A 20,103-nucleotide genomic window follows, 5' to 3' on the forward strand; every position below is an offset into this window, starting at 1 on the left:
TCCGGCAGAAAGCAGCAGAGACGCCGTCGCAGCAATCCGAGCGTGGACCCCCTCCGGCATCAGCGATGGGATCCCCTCTCCTCCCTGGCATGTTCCTAGGGCTGCATCCAGCCCCGGCGAGGCTGCGCCTCTTCCCCGGGGCTGGCGGCCAGAGCCTGCCCTGCTCCCTGTTTTCTTTGGTGTGTGTGTCCCCCAGATAACTGCACGGGATAGCACCGGAGCTAACCGCTGGCCAGGCCCCTTTCCGGCGGGAGCATCCCCGGCACCCCAGGCTCTGCGGGAGGAGCTGGGTGCCGTGGCACGAGGTGCTGCCGGAGCACCAGGGCTACCCTCTGTCCCTTGCCGGGCAGGAGCGGTGTGGGACTGGGGTCACTTACCGCTGGTTGCCTTGTTTGGGCCAGAAGGATGAGCGTCAGGGCTGTAGGGTGGGGAGCGATTTGGAAGCTTTGGTGGTTATTTGGAAAGTTTGGTGGTTTTGTTCTGGGTTTTTTTTAAGGAAACGATAGCTTTTTTTGCTATACTGTATTGAGTGCGTGCTGAATATATACGTTCTTTCACACAGCTGGCTGGGGTGTTTGTGGTTGCCTGTTTTACGTGTAGGATGTGGAGGAGGAGGTGGAGGAAGGCAGTGCAGGGCTAAGCCCCAGCCTGGCTTTTGAGCTGTGCAGGAAGGAGCTGGGGGTGCCCCGGGGCTGAGCCGCCCTCCATCAGCTGCCTCCAGCATCATCCCCGGCGCCAGGGTCAGGACAGAGGATGCCTAGAGACAGCAAGAGACATTCTGGCCCTGAAGGGGGTTCCCTGCTGGGAATGGGACCCAAAGAGCCCCTTAGACCTCTGAAGCGGGGCGGCACAGCCCCTGCGAGAGACATTGCGTTTAGCCCTCTGCCTCCAAGGCTCGAGTTGGTTTGGTTTTTAATTGTGACAACAACAGGAACTAGCTCATTTTTGTTACTCTCCTTTTTGACGCCTGTGTGGATTTTAAAATCTGTTGATTTCACTTAAGCTGGACATTAAGTGTTTAAGAAACTGTTGGGGGGGTGGGATGGGGGAATGAGGGATTGTTGGGGTTTTGTTTACTTTTTGGCGATGTCCAAAAGCTGCCACGATGTTTCAGGGCGAGCAAGAATCTGGAGCACATGGAGCTGCCCCAGCTCCGTTTCTCTCTCTTGGCTTTCTCTGCATTTATTTCCTGAGGTCTTTCCTGGTTTGGAGCTGTTGGTTTTGTTCACGGGCCCATGGCTTCATGACATGGGTGCCGGATCCTGAAAAGCCAAGCGTGAATTCCTCCTCATCCCCAGCAGGCGTTGATGTACCCAGCAGCAAGCTTGAAGTGCGCTGGCATCCTGCTGCAGGGATGCTTGGAATAGCAGGAGGGATGCTGAGCTGGAAGCTGTGCTGCTGGTGGGGATGGAGGTCAGGGATTAACTCCTCCTGGATGAGCAGAGTCGTTAGGAAGTCCTGAAAAATAAAGGTTGAGGTTAGGATTGGTGGGAAGGAGTGGGCGAGGCGTGGTGCTGAGGTCGAGGGGTGCAGGTGGGCAGGGTTGGGGCTTGTTTGGAGAAACACATGAGACACCGGGCAGGGTGGGCGCAGGGAAGCATGGGGGGTACGGCTGGGACGGCGGTGAGTTATCGGTGCCAGAGGAAAGCCCGTGCCGCAGAGAGGCATGGGGTGCTGGGGCTTAGGAAGGAGGTCTGTAGAGCCGTGCAGGAGACATCGTGCCTGGCTTTCACACAGCCTTACCTGGGAACACCTTGTTTAAGAGAGTTTCTTTTTTTTTTTTTTTTTTTTTCCTCCTTGATTAATTTGTTCTCTTTTTCCTTCTTTGCTTTCAAGAAAAGAAATCTGTACAGTCTAGGGGAAATTTTGTACGAGAAGAGTTTTGTCAGCTGTCGGCAGTGATCAGGATTACAGGAAAAACACATATATGGTTAAGTGGTATCTCCTATCACCGGTAGAATAATGTGAAGAATTGCTTAAAAGAATTGCCCTGTCAATTATATATATATATATAAAATATATATATATAGTTTTGCATTTTTTTTACTCTCTGTGGTTTGTAAGATCCTTTTAGAAGCTTGGAAATAAAATTTCCTTCCTCACCTATTTTCTTCCTTTTTTTTTCCCCCCCTTTTACTTGGGAAAAACAAAACTTGTCTTTCCCTGTGTCCCTAACAAGTAGCGAACGTAAAGCTGACATTACACCTACCTGTCTCTAGCGGAGGAGGCTCAAAGGCTGCCCAGGCGAGGGTGGGTGTTGTATTAACTCCTGGCATTTCTTGGCTGCATGTCCCGTGGGTATTGGCGGCTCTCCTCCGCTGGTTGTTTGGAAGAGTCAGCTGGAGGGAGAAGGTGGAGGAGGATGGGCAACATTCACTCGCGGATGACTCCTGAGTTCAAGCAAGATGCCGGATTGAGCAGGGTCCTGGGAAATTTCTGTTTCTCACCAAGGGTTGGGAGATGGGGCTGAAATCCAGTTGAACCTGCTCCATCCCGTAGCTCGTAACAAGGGCACAAGAGCACTTGGGGGCAGCCACTGGCAGCGTTTCCCCACGCGAGGCTTCCCCCTGCTCGCACCGCGTTGGCTCAGGGTGCCGGTCTCTCGCTTCCCTCTGCTCCAGGGCTTCCCCATCCCTTCGGTAGCCTGGGGCTGCCTGTGCCCACTGCTCCGCTCCCTGCGGGACAGCCCCAGCGCCCTACCCGCTCCCCCACCACGCCGATGTGGTTGGGAGAGTTGAGGTTTCAGCAAGGCTTTGCTCGGGTTTGCCAGGGCTGTTCGGTTCTGCCTTTCGTTTGGTGAAGAGCACAGAGCAGGCGCTTGGAGCAGAAGCTCTAAGGATGCCTTTGAAGGAACAGATGATTTTTCTCTTCTTTTGTTTTTCACCCCAGAGGTGAGAGGAGCTTTCGGGGGGGGGTATGGGCAGAGAGGGCTGCTCTGTTTAATTGCAAACAGCAGTGGAAATAATGTGGCGCAGCACGCACTGCAGCAGGGGAAAGGACACTCGAGTCATCCTCATTCTGGAGCTTAAATGCTCTTAGGGTGACCTGACCTGAATTCAGGTATGTGGTTTCTCTTCAAAGGAAGCCCCGAAAACTTGCACTGCTGATTTTAAACAGTGAAGCACAGAATGTGCTTTATTCTTTTTTAATTTTGAATAAATGCAGCCTTTGGAGGAAATAGTAGTTTGTAGTAACCAAAGGCCCTTTCTCACAGAGATGAAGAGTCTCCACCTTTTATCTGCTCTTCTAAACTTGAATTGAGCACACCCATTTTAGAGGAGTCATTAGAAAATTCCATGAGGTCTGGTTCAGGCTGGGTTCATCTGGAGATGGGTACGAAATAGCCTCGTTATTTTAATCCCCTTTAATTTCCCTACTGACTACTTAGTTATCAGACAGAGGGAAGGCAACATCTCGAGGCAGGCAACTAGGACACTCTAAAATTAGCCTTTGGCGGGTGTGCTTCTCCCCAGCCCCTGGGCTGCAGACTAGTGCTGAGGGTTTTGAAGAGGAACGTCGGTTTTATTTTGAAAAGGAATTTATAGCGTGTGTAAGCAGGGCAGCACACCACACCTAGACTCCAAGGTGGGCTTCGTCTGATAGATCCGAGTCAGCCTGGGCTGCTGGCATAGCCTTGGGCTCCTGTCGTAGTCAGCTCTGATGCGCTCCCTGGGCACTAGTAAGTCTAAACTGGGTCAGATGAATGGTGACCTAAGGTGCCCTGTTCTCTTGAATAAAAAAAGAAGTCTGGAGCAGCAAGCTGAGCTGCAGCGTCTACATTGCACCTGATCTTAGGTGAGCAGAATCCTGCCCTAAGAGGCTAATTCCCCCCGTTTTGCCTGCACTGACAGGTAAAAACAGACCTAAGCTTCTCAGGTCTTGCTCCTCATCTGCATTGAATACTTCTAGCCCTGCACTGGGGTGGTCCCGGTATCCAGAGTGTGCGGGAAGTGCTCAGGTACGTTTGGGAGCCTTACGGCGTGGGCAGTGCAGAGGCCGTTGTGCCCCGCTTGGCTCTGCTGAAGACTCGCCGGCTGTTTTGTCTGCAAGACGCAGCAAGCAGCGAGCGCAGAAAGGTGAGGGCTGCGCTGGGCTGAGCCTGCTCTTTCCCACTCAGGTCCGACGCAGCAGTGTTTGTGAAGGTGAGAATGCAGCGTTAAATGTTCTGGAAAAAGCAAACACTCGGTGGCTGTAGTGTAGCAAAGATCGGGGCTCCTCGGAGCCGCAGGCGTACATGGACTGTGACCAGTGGACGCTGCCTCTTTGAAGCAAACTGCAGCTGTTTTCATTTCACCCCGTGGTAAAAACTGTTACTCTGAAAAGAACCAGTTTGTGCAAAACTAGTAACCACGAGATCTTAGTTTCCTCATTCCCAGAACGCAGGCATAAGTCTGACTCAGAAGTTATTAATCTTTGCTGGATAAAGAAGGAATGCAGTGTTCTGTGGGTACAGCGTCAGCTTAGTAAGTGATTTTGTTCAGGAATAATCACAAATACCCTAGGTACTCTTCACTTGGGATGGTTATCGGTTCATGTTTAATAATCACCTTCTAATTCATGCAGTTAGTATACAGTTTGTAAGGACCAACCTGGAGTCTAGTGAGCGCAGCCACGCGTGCGGATCAGGTTTCCAGTGGTGGACAATAACCAGCACAGTGTTCGCAAGCAGCATAGGGGATATTAAGTGCCTCAAAACTTGCAAAGTTATACCCTCTCATCACACACAGTAAAAAGAGCAATACTTTGTTAAGTAATATATTTCAAGTTTATGTGGAATTGGGAAGTTAGGAAATGTCTTAATCAGACAACAATTCAGGAGGTTCACGTACAAATCTGAGCGTAGCTTAAGAGAATTTATACAGCAACTTTGTACCAATCAATCCAATTTTTTGCTGAGATACAAATACTCCAGGCTTCTTGCTGTACATTACAGTGAAGAGTTCAGACTCCTTCCTATCTTCTCTTCCAAACTGCAGCAGTATTTTCTAGTTGCTTTGCAAGGATTCCATTCAGTGCCTTTATATGTCAGCATTCAAGTCAAGATCTGAGTAACTGGCTTTCTTCTGCCTCCATTCTCCCCTCTAAAACAAAGGCAAACCCCCTCTTTGTTGAAGCCCTGCTGGTTGGTAAAGAAAAAGAACATTATATACAAGAATTTTACCAAAAAAAGTGAACATGAAATACATGAACTTTACCAAAAGTTCCCCCCACCCAAGCTGAAGGCGGTGCACTCAATGCCTTGTCGTGTGCATTCATTCAACATTTTGGCCGTAAGCTGTGTACAGGATCGTGTCACTTTGTAAGCTCAAGCTCTAATCAGAAGAAACCTCAGAAGCAAAGAACGTCAGTATTATATGTGACTCAAAACAGTAAAGGAACCACAGGCATCTCCATAGCTTGTGATCTGAAAGGTTAAAGGAGGCCAGTTAAACCCCCAACTTACCAGCCAACTGTTTCCAATTAGGTGAGGCAGTTTTAGGACATAATCAATAGAAGTGCCATGTTGACTTCACTACTAGTTACCTTGACTTATGGTCTTTGAAAGTAATTAGCAGTCAGTGTTTGGACTTCTAAAGACATCAGCAGGACTGCAAAAAGGCCTGTGTGACATAAACACAGTTGTTTTGGCTTTAATTAAAGTAGGAGAACAGTGGGGTATAAAAAACAAAGAAAGGGTACTCGGTATAAAGGCTTCTTGGTGGAATTCTGACATCATGAGAGTTTTGTCTGTTTTTCTCAGAGTCGGGATCTCTAAATGAAGAAAGAAGGGGTTTTTTGTAGAATACCTTTCTTCATTAACAGGAAAAATACTAACTGAACTTACCAAGATGAAACGTCATTGCTTTCTCTTAAGCTTGGAAGAAGAGAACAATCGCTGAATAATTATTTTGATTGCCAATTATCTGCACTACTAGCCGGCTGTTCTGCTTTCAGAGGCACGTCTGCAATCTCTTCTGAGCTTGGTTTTGCTGCCCATCTGAGGTTACAACAGCTTCGAAAGATATTTATTAATTGTCATAGCCTGCAGATTTATAGTTTGAGTTACTGTGGGAAAGCACGGTAAGGCAGAAGGTGTGGTCTTGTTGCACATAAACATCTTCTAACCAGTGTGGAAATCACCGGAGTGGCCAGTGCCTCAGCATCTTTTTTTTTCCTAAAATGGGAATTTTGTAATTCTCACAATACTGCTGTGAATAGGTGGTAAACCTTTTCAAGTCACTGGCTGCAAATCGTGCGAAGTCCCGCTTGCTTAGATTGCCTCGGTTACTATTTACAATAGATCTGAAAGTGCAGTTTTCTGTCGGATGGGTTTGTCAAATCTATAGCGTTTGAGTTGTTAATTAACTCTTAAATGTTACATAAGAAGTAAATTCAATCTGTTCAATAAGGTAACTAGCGGAGACATATTTCTTCTGGGGAACGAACTGCTGGCACAGTGGCCATAGCGGGGGACAGTGTAAAATGGAGAAAGCGTGCGGGAACAACTCATTAGAAGTGACACTGTTGCTAATTAATTAAAATATCTGATTCAAAGCATGGTTTTCTATGCGAAGGAGCGTGCCAGCATAAGCAGGTAAACGGCTGTTTCTCAGTGCTCGGGACTGCCCGGCTCTGAGCCCTGGCTCTCCTGGCCCTAAGTGCCCGCAGGGCAGAGGGCAGAGCCTGCTGGGGGTGAGGAATTTCTGGCTGCTGGAGCCACCAGGGCTGGGAGCAGCTCAGCTGCAGTTGGCGCGGCGGTTCCTAGGTGTCAGTGCAGCCCCAGCGGAGGGAGCTGGAGCAGCCCCAGCCTCGGCGGAACCCCAGGGACCTGCAAGCGCGTCCAGCGGAGCGAACCTCGCTCCCGCCGAACGAGGTTTGCCAGGAGAACAGTAGCTGTGTGTAAACATCGGACCCGGAGTCTTCCTCTGGAACGAGATAACTCGTTGGGCATTCGACGTTGTTCCCAGGCATTACAAGGCTTTAAATCCTGTTTATACGTGGTGTTTTTCCTGTGACTGGCGTGTTGGAATGCAGAGAAACCTTTAGCAGCAGCCGCAGCAGGGTTTCATACCTCATCCTCAGCTCCTCGATAAACGGATCCGCAAGACAACAAATATCTGTCGTTCACTGGTAAAACGTCTATTTAAATTATGCATTCTCATTTTTCTGTTCACTAATCCTGGACAATGAATTGTAACAGGCCCTAGAAGGTGAAGGAAAAGTGGGTGGCTTGGCCAAAGGTGGCAATTCACATCTCTGGAGCATATTAACATGCTAAGGTTAATAAATGATTTACCAGAGAAAGTTTCCTTACCTTTTTATTTTCATTTTATTTCTACCTTGGAGAGAAATACAAGTCCCTCCTATTGGCTGAGGGACAGGAGTCTCTGTTCTGTAATGCAATGCAGCAAGCATTTACATCAGAAACAGGGAGTTAATCTCTTCTTAGCCAATAATCATTGTCCACACAACTTATCTAAATATATGAAGTTTACTCTTTTTAAATACCCATTACAAAATCAGAGTTGAGACAAAGAAAAATATCTTTGTAATGGAAAAATGGATAAAATATCTCTGTAATGGATAGTTTAACTCTGAGGTCAAAGTCAAGGTTGTGGCTAGACACTTTGGAGTCAGTAGTTTAACAATTACAAGGCAAAGAACAAATGTAAACTGAGTTACTCTCAGATATGGGAGCTGAACGATCCCTAACTTACCAGACGATAGCAAATAATTTTAAATAAGTTCAAATAAGTATCTTAACTACCTTTTAAAATGGTTCTTTTCTTCTCATTAATTCATTTAAACCCCCATTGTTCACAGCAGATATTCCAGGGATATTGCTATAAACTTAGAAGCACTGTGGGACTGAGGACAACTTTATTTATCATGGCTAATGGTCGTGTTCAGGAAAAAGCTGCAAGGTGATATGAAGTTTGAAAGGGTGGGAAAAGGGGACACAGAGTGAAATGTTTTGTTGAAGAGCAAAGACTGTTTCAGACTGCTGAAGACACATTTTTTTAATCAGTAGTACCAGCACCTCTTTAAAATTCCTGTCTGGAAAGTTTCACTAAGGTAAGAAAAATTAAAATTGGGCATTTTTTTTTTTCCAGTGAGTTAGTAGGAGTCCCAGCTTCCTTCTGACAGACTTCTGAGCTCAGCAGGGGCGGCTGCCTAAAAATCCAATGGCTTAATAAAGATCTTGAACCCTGAACTGGCAGAAACAAAAGCAGGAAGCTTCCTCGGAGGACGAGGCTTCACCTGCTGTTTGTTCAGACACTGAACCTCGTGTGGAAAACAGCTTTGGGGTCCTCCTCAGTATTTGATGTAGACGTGGTCTTTGACATCATAGGGACCAGCTGCGTGAGTAAGCACTCCATTTTCTAACCCACAGAATCCAAGATTATTTTGCAAGTAAAAGCAAAGCAGTTCCTTACAGTTTGTGATTATGCCTTAAAAAATAATCCAGGTCATTGCCCTGTTGCACATATGCCAAATGTCTTGCTGTTAGCGCTTCTCTCTTAAACTGGATGGGTATGTAGAATTTCCTGATCAGCTCAAAGGAAAGAAAACACAGTGACTTTGTTAAAACAAAATTAGATGAAAACAAAAGCCTTATTAAATGAATAAAGACTTTAACATGATGCCAGCCTTTGTTTTAGTTGTTCCAGAAAAAGCTCATAAATGCTGATAAAGGCAATTTAACATCTTATTGAATCAAATAATCAGGGGGAGTGCTAGCACACCAAATGTGTAGCAAATTGAGTTTTACTGCAATAGACATTTAAAGAATTAAAGGACTAAAGCCCAACAGCTAGAATTTGTACACTGGGGTTTTTTTCTTTTTTCTTTTCTTTGCTCATTGTTTTTGTGGGGAACTTCAATTAAATATCTTTACTGTACACTTGATACCATGTAAATTTTCCTAATTTCTGAAACTCGCATTTCCTGAATTTTTTCCTCCCACTTTTTGATGTTTAATGTGTCTCTCTTATATCCAAGTCCCTCTTGCCAATTCATGAGATCTTGCATATTTAATGAGAACAATTAAACAAGAATTTTGTAAAAGTGAGTTTCAAGCTCCAAAGCTTACTGTCATTTTCCTCTGCTTTAGGCCGTCTTGAGCACTAGGAGAAAGGCAACCAAGACGAACCAAGCTTTCCCATTTTAACATTGATTAGACATGTGATTTAATATCGCTAGAAAAAGTGAAGAGAATGCTTTTTTAAAAAAATGAAAGCATGGAAATGCTTAAAAGCAGGACAAGTGAGGAAATTACTTTAATACTTAAGACAGTAAAGCTTTGGGTTACTCTCAATATCAAAATGACTTGTAAACAGACATGACTGTCTGGTTTGCCATTAAATTTTACTCATTATATTTTACTTTATTTTTTAAAAGACTTGTTTCATTTGAGTGGCTAGTCCCAGGACAAGAAAATCTAACGTTGTAGCTTACTTTTTATGATTTCTGATCTTTTTTGTTGTTGCCTTCTAAAATAAAATTTATACATGGGGAAAAATTGCCAGACCCTCAGAGATTTATATGGATTTAATCACGATTTTGTGCTAATAACACTCAAACTTTCAGAAGTACGATTGAACTCAAACCTAGGAGCAACGTGTTCTTCTGAGATACATTTGGGAGAGAGCCTGGCATCTGGGCTTGGTATTTTTCTTTCCAAGTCCAATCCAAATTGAGACTTTGAAAGAGGAGAGATGCACGAACACAGCATCTTGCTGACGCAACCTGTGTGGTCGTTTCAGCTAAAGGTCTTCTGCCTCTTCGTCGCAGGATGGTACCTACAGAATGAGGAGGCCTCTGTCGTCCCTTTGAAGTTAGGGTGACACTGTGGGGGTGGACGGGAGTTTTTTCAAAGCCCAAAGGTCTCACATAGCCCGAGGCTCACGCGTTCCACTTGCTGTTCCCCATCCAAACCATATTAACGTGGGCCTGCGTGGGAGGGAAGGTTAAACAATGCAAGCAGCCCGACAGCAGAAGAACACGGATGATAAATGTTTGAAAAAACAGGCTCAAACACTCAATAATTGTCCATCACTGAGGCAGCACGTTCTACCTCTGTACCTTTGGGGGACTGCTCATTTATTTTCCCTGCTATGAACTATTTACATCAAGTGGCCTGACTCAGCTATCAAAAGCACACATACTTCAAAAATGAATGTACATGGTTCTGTATCAAAATATTTGAATGACTAACTAATGAACGACTGTGAAAAGCTTCACTGAACTACTCCCATGGGTCTCTGTTTTAATTCAGCATTCTCTGAAGTGTTTGTTTGAAAGTGGTATCGCTTTCATGTTGGCCTGTTGCTGATAGACTTCTTTACGAGAGTTTTTAACAAGGCCATCCGTAACCTCTGACTGCTGCAGCACTGTATCATTTGACACTAAAGCGCTCAATTCAATTTCTAAAAGTTTTAGGAAAAGGATGGCAAATAAAATTTTTCAGCATTTTGTACTATTTATCCTGCTTGCAGTAACTGTCCCACATCAGACGAGCTTGGCTTATGTTACAGGAGAGGGAGTTAGACTGATTTAGAGCACGTTTGACCGTGTAATGCCGGGCCACTAACAGATAATTGAGGTTGCTCTGAAACCAGACTCATTCTAGCTGTAATTCTGTCCTGCTACTGCACCATGCCAGAGACCTGCCCACAGGAGCAGATTCCATACCCAATTCTCTCACCTGTTCCATGATTTGGCATCTCACACCTGAACCCAAATTTTTAGAAGTTGAAATTCTTGCCTATGGGTTTGCCAGTGATTTTAGGGGACGCTCTTTCATTCTACTTTTACAGTAACCAGCACGAACCACTGTGAGCGTGGTCTGTCTCCTCCATCTCATGTCTGCCACATAGGTACTTGTTTCTATAGTACCTAGCCATGCCTTTAAAAAGACAAGAGTCTCTACAGCGAGGCTCACGTGACCAGCTAAAGTCATCTTTTGCAAAGTATGAACCATATTTGGAATAGAATAGAATATTTATACATCTCAGACTTGCCTTTTTCTCTACACAGACTATAACAAAATTGTGGCTAACTGATGTTGACTTTATGAGGATGTCTAAAATGAGCAGAGATTAATCCCCCTTCTTTTGCCGGATTTTTGGAAGCGTTGAATTCTTTGCTGACTTCAGCGGGCGCTGTGGCTGCACTCAGCCTTCTGAAATGGAAAGTTTTTAAAATTGTTTATTGTAACAATCAAAATGAGAGGTATCTTGCGGAAATGCCACGTCCTGATGCACCACAGGCAGGTGGTTTATCTGCTCCATCTGAAAGTTTTCTTTCACTTTTTGTTTTCTCATCTAGACTGATATTTTGTTGGGAGAAAACTGTGAGGTTGCTTGGTCCTTTGGGGTTTTGTTGAGTTGTTTTGTCTTGTCTTGTTTTTAATGATGTTCAGCTATAACTAAGCCAGAAATACCCACTAATTGTAAGGGTAAACATATCATAACAGCAACAATAAAAGAAAAAGAATTATTCTTATCACTATGTGAGTGTTATTTTAGACTGAACATTTCAAAATGGCAAGACTAGAAAGGAATCACAAAAATCCGGCATCTCATAGCCTGGGTTCTAATTAAAATCCCTCTCAACTTCCAGACAGTCAGGACTGAAAATCACTGTTCCTGAGGTTTGAGACAACTGATGAAAGACTTCAGACAAACCACAAGCAGCCACTGGATCAGTTGATGTGACCTTTTTTAGATCAGCTCAACTACAGTCATAATGCCCCAGTGAAAAGACGTTCTATGAATTTAAAAGCCTCAAAAATGTCATTCCAGAGAGCTTTGCGAGGTACAGAACACAGCCCCAGTCTCATGTAGAGTTTGCCTGACAATTAGCTGGAAAGTTTCATCTGCAGCTTTGCAATTCGTAACAAGCAAAGACAAGGGAAATACGTTTTATTTTGACATGTCCGTAGTGCTGACCCACTGACTTGGTCACAAATGACAGCACCATAAATGTATTCTAACTCTTCCTGTCTGCACGCCTGAACTGACTGGAATAATGAAGTATCTCTCGAGATGATGGAAGTAGTATTTACCTACAGCCAAGAAAACCTTTCACATGGGGTGAGTTGCTTACCGTAAGGAGGAGCGCTGGCAAAAAGGCCTCATCGAAACCCTCATTTTCACCCTTAGTTCAATCAAGATTCCCCAATGCATCGCTGCCAAAACTATTGGGAAGGAGTTGGTGACTAAGTTAACATCAACCAGAGAACCTGGTAGGGATACTTCTGTACTCAAATTAACACGGCTGAAAGAGTCGTCATATTTCTCATTCCTCAGCCATTCTGAGGTGCACGGTGCATTTTCCAGGCATATAATCCTATACAATCCCAAAAGTTACTTGGGATCTCTTCTAAAAGCGTTTTTAATGCTATGACCGCAGAGCAGGGTAAGCACAGGTGACTTTTGATAATCTGCCAAAACCCTTGTGAAGGTCATTGAAATAATTGGAAGGCAACGAGGAAATCAACTGCCTTGCATTAGGATGTTAAGAAGGATGTGAGGGTCAGGTGTGGTTGTAGCCTACACCCGTAAGGAAGCTGCTCAACAGGTTGACTGGCTGGGTTTTGATAAGGAAGGGTTGGGAATGCTTTGCTGGTTCTATCTGGACTGAAGGCTTTGACAACAAAACAGGAACGGTAAAGTGCTGTAACTCTCAGAAGAAAGCAGTGAGGATGGGACATAACTACAAGGTAACTGGAAACACTGTTATTTTTGCTACTTTTCTTACCTTTTTGCTGGTAACCAGGATATAGTTCAGTCTCATGAGTTTCTGTTTGTAAAGGTGATGCAGTCTGAGTTAGAGACCTAAATTTGTGGTGTGCCTGTATGTAAAAAAAATACATCTGTATTTTGCCTCTTGGTGACTACCCTGCGCTGAACTACGCAAAGATGCTAGAACTGACTATGGTCTTGGGCCACGCTGCAGCACTGATAACCTGGCTAGAGGCTGGGATAGGCTGTATAGCTATTTATCCCTGTGTTTAATTGACCTCTCTTATATTACATGACTAAAAAGCAGCGTCCCGCGGTTACACGCTGAGCATGTGAGGGAGAGGAGTGCAGCAGAGCCTGGCTGGCCTGAGGGACAGCTGGCATGTTCCAGCACGTGGTTGGAAAGGCGTGACCGAAATAAAGGCACCGCTGTGGTGGGGCACATGAGTGACACTTAAGTTATGGCTGCATATGTATGCTCCTGTCACAACTCAGCGTGTAGGACGTGATTTCGCATTCTATGTCTAGTACTGTAATGGGGTTGGAGCCTCGAGAAAGGGGCTGGGATGGAGGGGGTGACCAGAATGAATAATGGAACATGTTGCTGTTCCTGTCCATATCTGAGAGGCCTTCAGGAAGAAGGTAGCTGCGTATGAGCCCTATTCAGCCAAAAAGGCTGGGAGTTGAGTATCTGATGTACTGAACGCAATTCACTTATTAACTCTGGATTATTTTCATAATTAATGCTGTATGTGATAATAGTATTTCTTACTAGCAATGCTCACAGCTGTTGGCCTATGGTGAAGATTCAGCATCCTCAGAAGGGAGAGAGGGAGGATGCTGAGGGAGTTCTCTTAGATTTTGAGTCCTGGCCTGTAAAAACGCAGGATTGCCAGTTTTACTGAGGCAATATCCTGTTAAAAAGGAAAAAATGAAGGTTTTGAACACAGGTAACTAAAAGTTTGAAATTTAGTCTGGCCTCAGGTATAAAACAGAGCATGAGATGTAACAGTGTATGAGTCCAATACCTGTCCAGAATGGAACTTGTCAAGTCCCAGTAGAGAAATGGGTCTATTCCAGTGAATATTAGTAAAGATTAGCAAAGAATGCAAATGTGAAGTGAAGTACTGATTTGATGCAAACAATGGCAAATACCAAGCAGCAATTAAAAGGGAAAAAAGATGGTGCAATTAAAACTACAGATGTACTATCCAAAACTGTGGAGGGGGTGTGTGGTTTTTGGGAGGAGGTAGCTGTTTTCTTTTTCAATCGAGATTAACTACAATGCAGATAATAATCACCAATATGAAAAACAAGGAGTGAATTTTCTGCGTTCCTAGATGGAAGGTCTCTAAGGAAAATCCTGGCACTGTGGTAAACCAGGTGCAGAACTAGATGGTGTTAAGCTTTCCTAAAACAGATCGTGAAACGGGGATGAACTGCCTCTAAAAGTGAGATACAGCAAGAGATCTTGACCACCTGTAGGCACTGAAACTTTCATGGCCCTTGTACCTGTCATAAAGCAAAATGCAGCACCCTGGCTGCGTTCCACTGGGGGTAATTGATTTTGCCTCCCGAAATTTTCACTCTATGGTTCTAATTGAATACTTTTTTTTTTTAAATAGTGAATCTAATCAACCCTCAGGACAAAACACTTATTTTGTCTCACTCTTGACAAACAAGTGTTTTGTTTTCATTTTGTCTCTGTAATTAAAATGCCAGCTGCCAATAGTGAAGAGAACTATAGAAATTAATAATTATTTCCCCTGTAAATACACTGTACAATATTGCTGGCATGGAAGAGTAGCCCTCATTCCAAGCTGAGATGGCTGTATTCCACGGATTAGAGACAAAAAAAATGATGTGCCTACCTAAGTGCCTTCATGTAGGTGGGGAGAGGGAGAAGGGCAGAGAGGAGGGGAGGGGATTTTGTATGTGTGCACTTACAGAATGCTCGTGCTGGATCCTGAATGTAAATCCAAGCTTGATAACAGCTACCTGAAGGCTACTAAGAGTGTTTCTGGGAAGTACTGTGATCTTTTTAAAAATTGTAAGCAGGAAGAGGCAGGACCAGCCAGCCTGTGAATGGAAACAGCATCACCCTTAATCTTGAATTCGTCCTGCTCCACAGGACTTTGATCAGAACACCTTTTTTGTTGTTGTTTATGTGGTTTGGGGGGGGTGGTGTGTCCCTTTTGTGGGTTAGGTATTCTGGGATGCCTGGGAAAGGCTGTAACCTGGTTGGTGCATTCTTTGTGCTGTAGTATTCTATGCTCTAGCATGTTTATAAATTCTCCTCAAGTTGTTCTTTTAACTGTTGCATCTTCCTCCACCCTTTCCCCCTATATTTCTGTATTCCTTTCAGACATCTCAAGCCATGATGTTCTTCTCCTTTAGGGTTTCAATGAGTGTCTGCCAACCTCAGCCTGAGTAAAAGGCTTCCTGTTCATATGTATTTCACAGCATAGTGGCAAATCAATCACCTAGAAAATAGTTTGCTGGTGAACGCTTCTGCCAAAGCATTCTGGGAAATCATTTACTTTTTGTTATGAGTAAGTAAGGCCTGAAGGTATGCAGATGGGGAAATATACACTGTTTACTGCAAATAATTTGAGAAAGACACTTCTACCAGATTGTGCATCTTCTCCTAGTTGATAGGAAAGACTCTGGCACATTGAATTATTTATTTAGATGAGCAGAAACGCTGAAAAGGGCACCTAACCATATGTTTTAGAAGCTTCTGGCATCACTAGGAATTCATCACAAATAACACCCTAAAAGTACAGCAGTATAATATGATATAAAACACCTCAAGAAAGAAACACAACCTATAATCTTAATTACTCTAAATACTCTCGCAATTATTCACCCATTTTTAAAATGCCGGGGGGGGCGGGGGGGGAATGAGCCTTACAGTTTCTCCCGTGTGGAATGTGTAAGCACGATGAGCTGAATTATCAAACTAGACTCCAATACAGGCATCGGTTAAAATTCTGTATAGCACTCTAAAAGCTTCAAAACTGACCTGTGTGCCCGTGGTTCACAAGCAAGCCTTGTTATTTGACTGCTAGTACTAGAAAGGCTGTGTAGAAATGGGGACCAAAACTCCTACCAGGCACTCTGAGGAAAGGCAAGACATTTGCAAGACTTCTGCAGAGGGCAACTTCTATTGCAATTCACTAAAAGGCCTTGTTGGAATATCTTATTTCCTTACAGCTTGCCTAGTGGGGTCCTGTCCATGACTCGGACTCCCGAGGGTCATGGAAATTTGTCAGTCACAAAGAAGTAACATAATTTACACATTAAAATTCAAGAATAGTGTTTTGAAATCTCACTAAGAGGATTTTCTTTGGTTGCTGAGCATGTTGATCTCTTTCCTCAGTACCAGCATCACCTTATAATGAAATCAATACATCTGGCTTTGGTAAGATTGATTTCTCAGAAAACAGGGTATTCTTGGCTATCCTTAAAAAAGGAGGCTGTTGGTTTCAGTATTTCAAACCCTCATTCGTGTATTTTTTTCTTTAAAATTCTATGCTCATTTAAAAAAAAAAAAAAAAAAAAAGCCTAACGGGAAGATGGTTGATTCTTCTGCTGCTTAGTTTGCTAAATTCCGCATCTTACATAATGTTGTGAAGGACAAACAAAGAAATCCTTGGCTGCTCTCCCTTAATCTGCTTCTCTCCTGCAATGTTGTATCTACATAACAAACAAGAATTTCTTTCCATTGCCACACTCGGTTACAGGTGTTCTCTATGCAAAGCTTCCAGATATCGGGCAGTTCTGTCAAATGCTCTGGGATTATACAATCCAAGTCTGAAGTGAATAAAGTGTCTTTAAATTTCTTGAAATCTGCATAAGTAAGCATATCTCTTTCTCACAGTTTAGCAGGTTTCAGTTGATGTTGACATTTCACTGCACATTGAAATATTGCGAGGCAGCAATATCAAAATGGGATTATGGACTCTTATCTGAAGAGAGGCAGTTTCTTACCCGTGACTGTAGGTGATTTCTGTAATACACATTCGTGTTAAAATTGTCCACATCAATTATCAGGTTCTGCTTGCAAAGCTCACAGGTCTTCACAGCCTCCAGATCAGCCCCTGCAATAAGGCAAAAAATTAAGTCTTCAACCTTAAACTACATCATGCCTGTTATAAAATTGGAATGAGGAATTTTTTTATTTTAAAGCTGCCTTCTACAGATTGCTATCTTTTTATTGGAATTCTCCCGAATCGTTTGAAACCACAGTATTTTTTTATACTAAACACATGTAATAGTAGGGATAATTGGAATAGTCTTCTGTTAAATTCTGCATGGTATGTGACTTTGCTGGATTTTTGTTTGTTTTTAAATGACAAAATCCGTAGCTTTTATGGAATAAAACTGCAGGGATGATGAGCCACACTGATGTAAAATGCAATAATGGACTCCATACATAAACCTCTGTCTAAGGCCTTGTCAGTACCAACAAAGCCAAGGAATTGCCCGGAATTGTTTACTTGCATCTTCCCCTTGTTATTTTCAAGACAACAATGAATTTCATTTGAGTGCCATAAAAAAGATGGATACACCCCCACCCTATAAACTTGTTCTCTGTTCCCCTTTTCTTCTAAAGGAAGATGTGGAACAAAAGCTTGTAAAGAGGAAAAAGCCCTGCTTTCCATGTGCACAGATGGCCCGCTTAGAAAAAAACAAACAAAGAAACAAACCCTCCCCACACACTTCTCTAACCAGGAGCAAAAGTTCTGCTTGTTAAGATTAATATTTCCTCAAACATGCTTCTTGGGACAAGGTTCCACTTAGGTTTTTTTGTTGCTTAACATCTCGCCCCCCCTTTTCTTGTTCTGGCTCCCAAGCTACCTAAGGAGTGGTCTCTGAACAGGATCACGTCCCTGCATGCTGTCAGCTAGCACTGAGAGGAAACTTAAATTATTCTATGAGGACAGGATTTGGGGAAGGTTTGGGAAATGTGACTCACTTCCCTAAGCTGGGGGCAAGCCAGGAATTTAAATGAACAAGGCCTGGCAGGGAACCAAGTACACAGGATTTCACTGATATATCATCTGCCTTTTAAGACTGAAGAAACAAAGCTGGCATAAGCTATTATCCTCCCGCATACAGGTCTGGCATTTTACACAATCTACGCTAGGTTAGGGTGTGTGTGTATATCCTATACCTACTTATATGCTTTCTGGAGGTTAATTTTCTGGCTATTATCTGATGGTGGGGTTTTTTAAATTTGTATTTTTAAGTGCTTGCTTACATGGAGTAAGTTGAAAATTATACAACTTGCCTGAGAACTTCAGAAGCCATAGTACGCCTAAGTGCTTAACAAACACTGTCAAATGCGTCTTTAAAAAAAATTTTAAAACCCCAAACCAACTTGTGTTGTGATTATCTTCAATCTCTTCACAAAGATAGGGTCCATATTGTGAAAATGCACTTGTAATTAAACTTACAGTGATAGAATATCACTGACAATCTTAATTCAGAATGGAAATAGAAATGGCACAGCAAGAAGAGTGCTTAGGGGAACAAAGGAAAAAAAGCATGCTGACATAAATGACGGTGAAATGAAATCATAATCAACAGGTCTGTTCTCTAGCTGGGAATCACCTTCCTGAACTTTAAGATTCACCCTGCTTATATTCCTTCTCCCCTCCCCATCTGAATTCTTCCAACACTTCACACATTTCATCGTTTGATGTTTTTTTGTCATTCAAACATTTCTTCACCTATTAGTCTTACATGTGCAGTTTATGATTCCTGCAAAATTTGGTGTTAGCCTGATACTGCTAATTGCTGTGGATTGGCTCATTAAATCTTGTTTTACTCTAAACCAAGCACTAGAAAATTATGGTTTTGGTGATCTGTTCATTACATACCAGTAGCCTTATCAAAGACATTAATTTCTACTGTTATTTCACTGAGAATGCTTGTGCTACAGAAAAATACTACAGTGGTGATCAAGCTACGAGTTAAATGTGTCCTTTGAGTAAGTTGAAAGGCTTCATCTTGTTCACCTCCATTAGTACAGGGGAATTAGCTGAGAGGTAAATCTGGCACAAGCATCTCAACAGAACATTTTACATCTTGTGGATCTCTCTCACCTGATTTTATTTTAGCTTTGAGCCATTTTTTTAGACGCTCCTGATGAACAAACTGCAGGCTTCCTACACAGCCACATGGCTCTAGCAGTGGATTTGTAGGAGAATCTCCAGCAATCTGACAGATACGACACTGATCTCCTTCCTCTTTTGAGTCTTCTGCCAGGAGACTATTAAGATATGACAGAAGAAATCAAACACTGCTTTTGGCAAAGCCTACAGCTGAATAATGGACAGTATCTTTGCGCTAATGTTCTAGGATTTTGAGAGGTTTTACTAAGGACCTTCATCACGTGATGGTGACCTGAAAGTATAACATCCAACAGTTTAGAGTTAATAGGTATCTTAAAGCTGATAAATGTTCAAAGGAAAAACCTGACAGTCTGTAAACCGCCTTTATGCTTTTGAGCAATCCAAACCTGATGATGTGTTGCTGAGAATTATACAGCCACCGTTCTTTGAGAAGAGCAAGTGTGTTTGAATACCGCCTGTCAAACACGAGTGGAGCTATCTGCTGGATACTCTCCCCTCTCAGCTGTGTTGGCATTGCATGAGTTTTGACTATTTGTCCTGAGCTGCTTTCTGTCTTAGAAACCTTTCTAGACTTGTGGTGATGCAGGGGAAGTTCACGTCTTGCTGAAGAGTGATATTTTAACCAAACAGGAAATACTAAACAACAAAAATGTTGAGCCTTGGATTGGACTTTAGATTAACTAATACTGTAAAAATAGGAAAATGAACAAGCAATTTGTGACTTTAACACTTCACACATTCAAACCTTAACCACATAGAGTTGAATCTCCAACCTTAACTTTGCCTGCTAATACCCCTAGGTGCTACATATATAACACCTCAGAAAATCCGACTCTTCAAGTTAATGTCACCAGCAGAATGTTGTTTTGAGGTTTTTTTTTTCCCCACCCTTTTTCCATCCCCTTCTAGCCGTGGGGTTTTTTGCCTAAATGTTTTGTGTTGAGAAAGAAGGAAAAGGCTTTTGTCTGAAAGCTGGAATAACGGAAGACCTGTTTACCTGTAGAGCTTTCAGTTTCTTTCTAGTCTGCCCTTTGGTTAGTTTTTCTCCCATTTTCTGGCATGTCTCCTGCTAAATTTCTTGGGCAGAACAGGTACCATTACTAACTCCAACTAACGTCATCAGGAGACTGAGGAAACTCAAGGGATGCTTCCTGTTGGCATCGCAGGAAAGATGTATATTTACAACATTTCAGTGCAAAATACGAAATACTTCTAGGTGTTCCTTCCATCTA

The sequence above is a fragment of the Leptosomus discolor genome, chromosome 25 (genome assembly GCF_034619465.1).
Source record: "Leptosomus discolor isolate bLepDis1 chromosome 25, bLepDis1.hap2, whole genome shotgun sequence".
Taxonomy (NCBI): domain Eukaryota; kingdom Metazoa; phylum Chordata; class Aves; order Leptosomiformes; family Leptosomidae; genus Leptosomus; species Leptosomus discolor.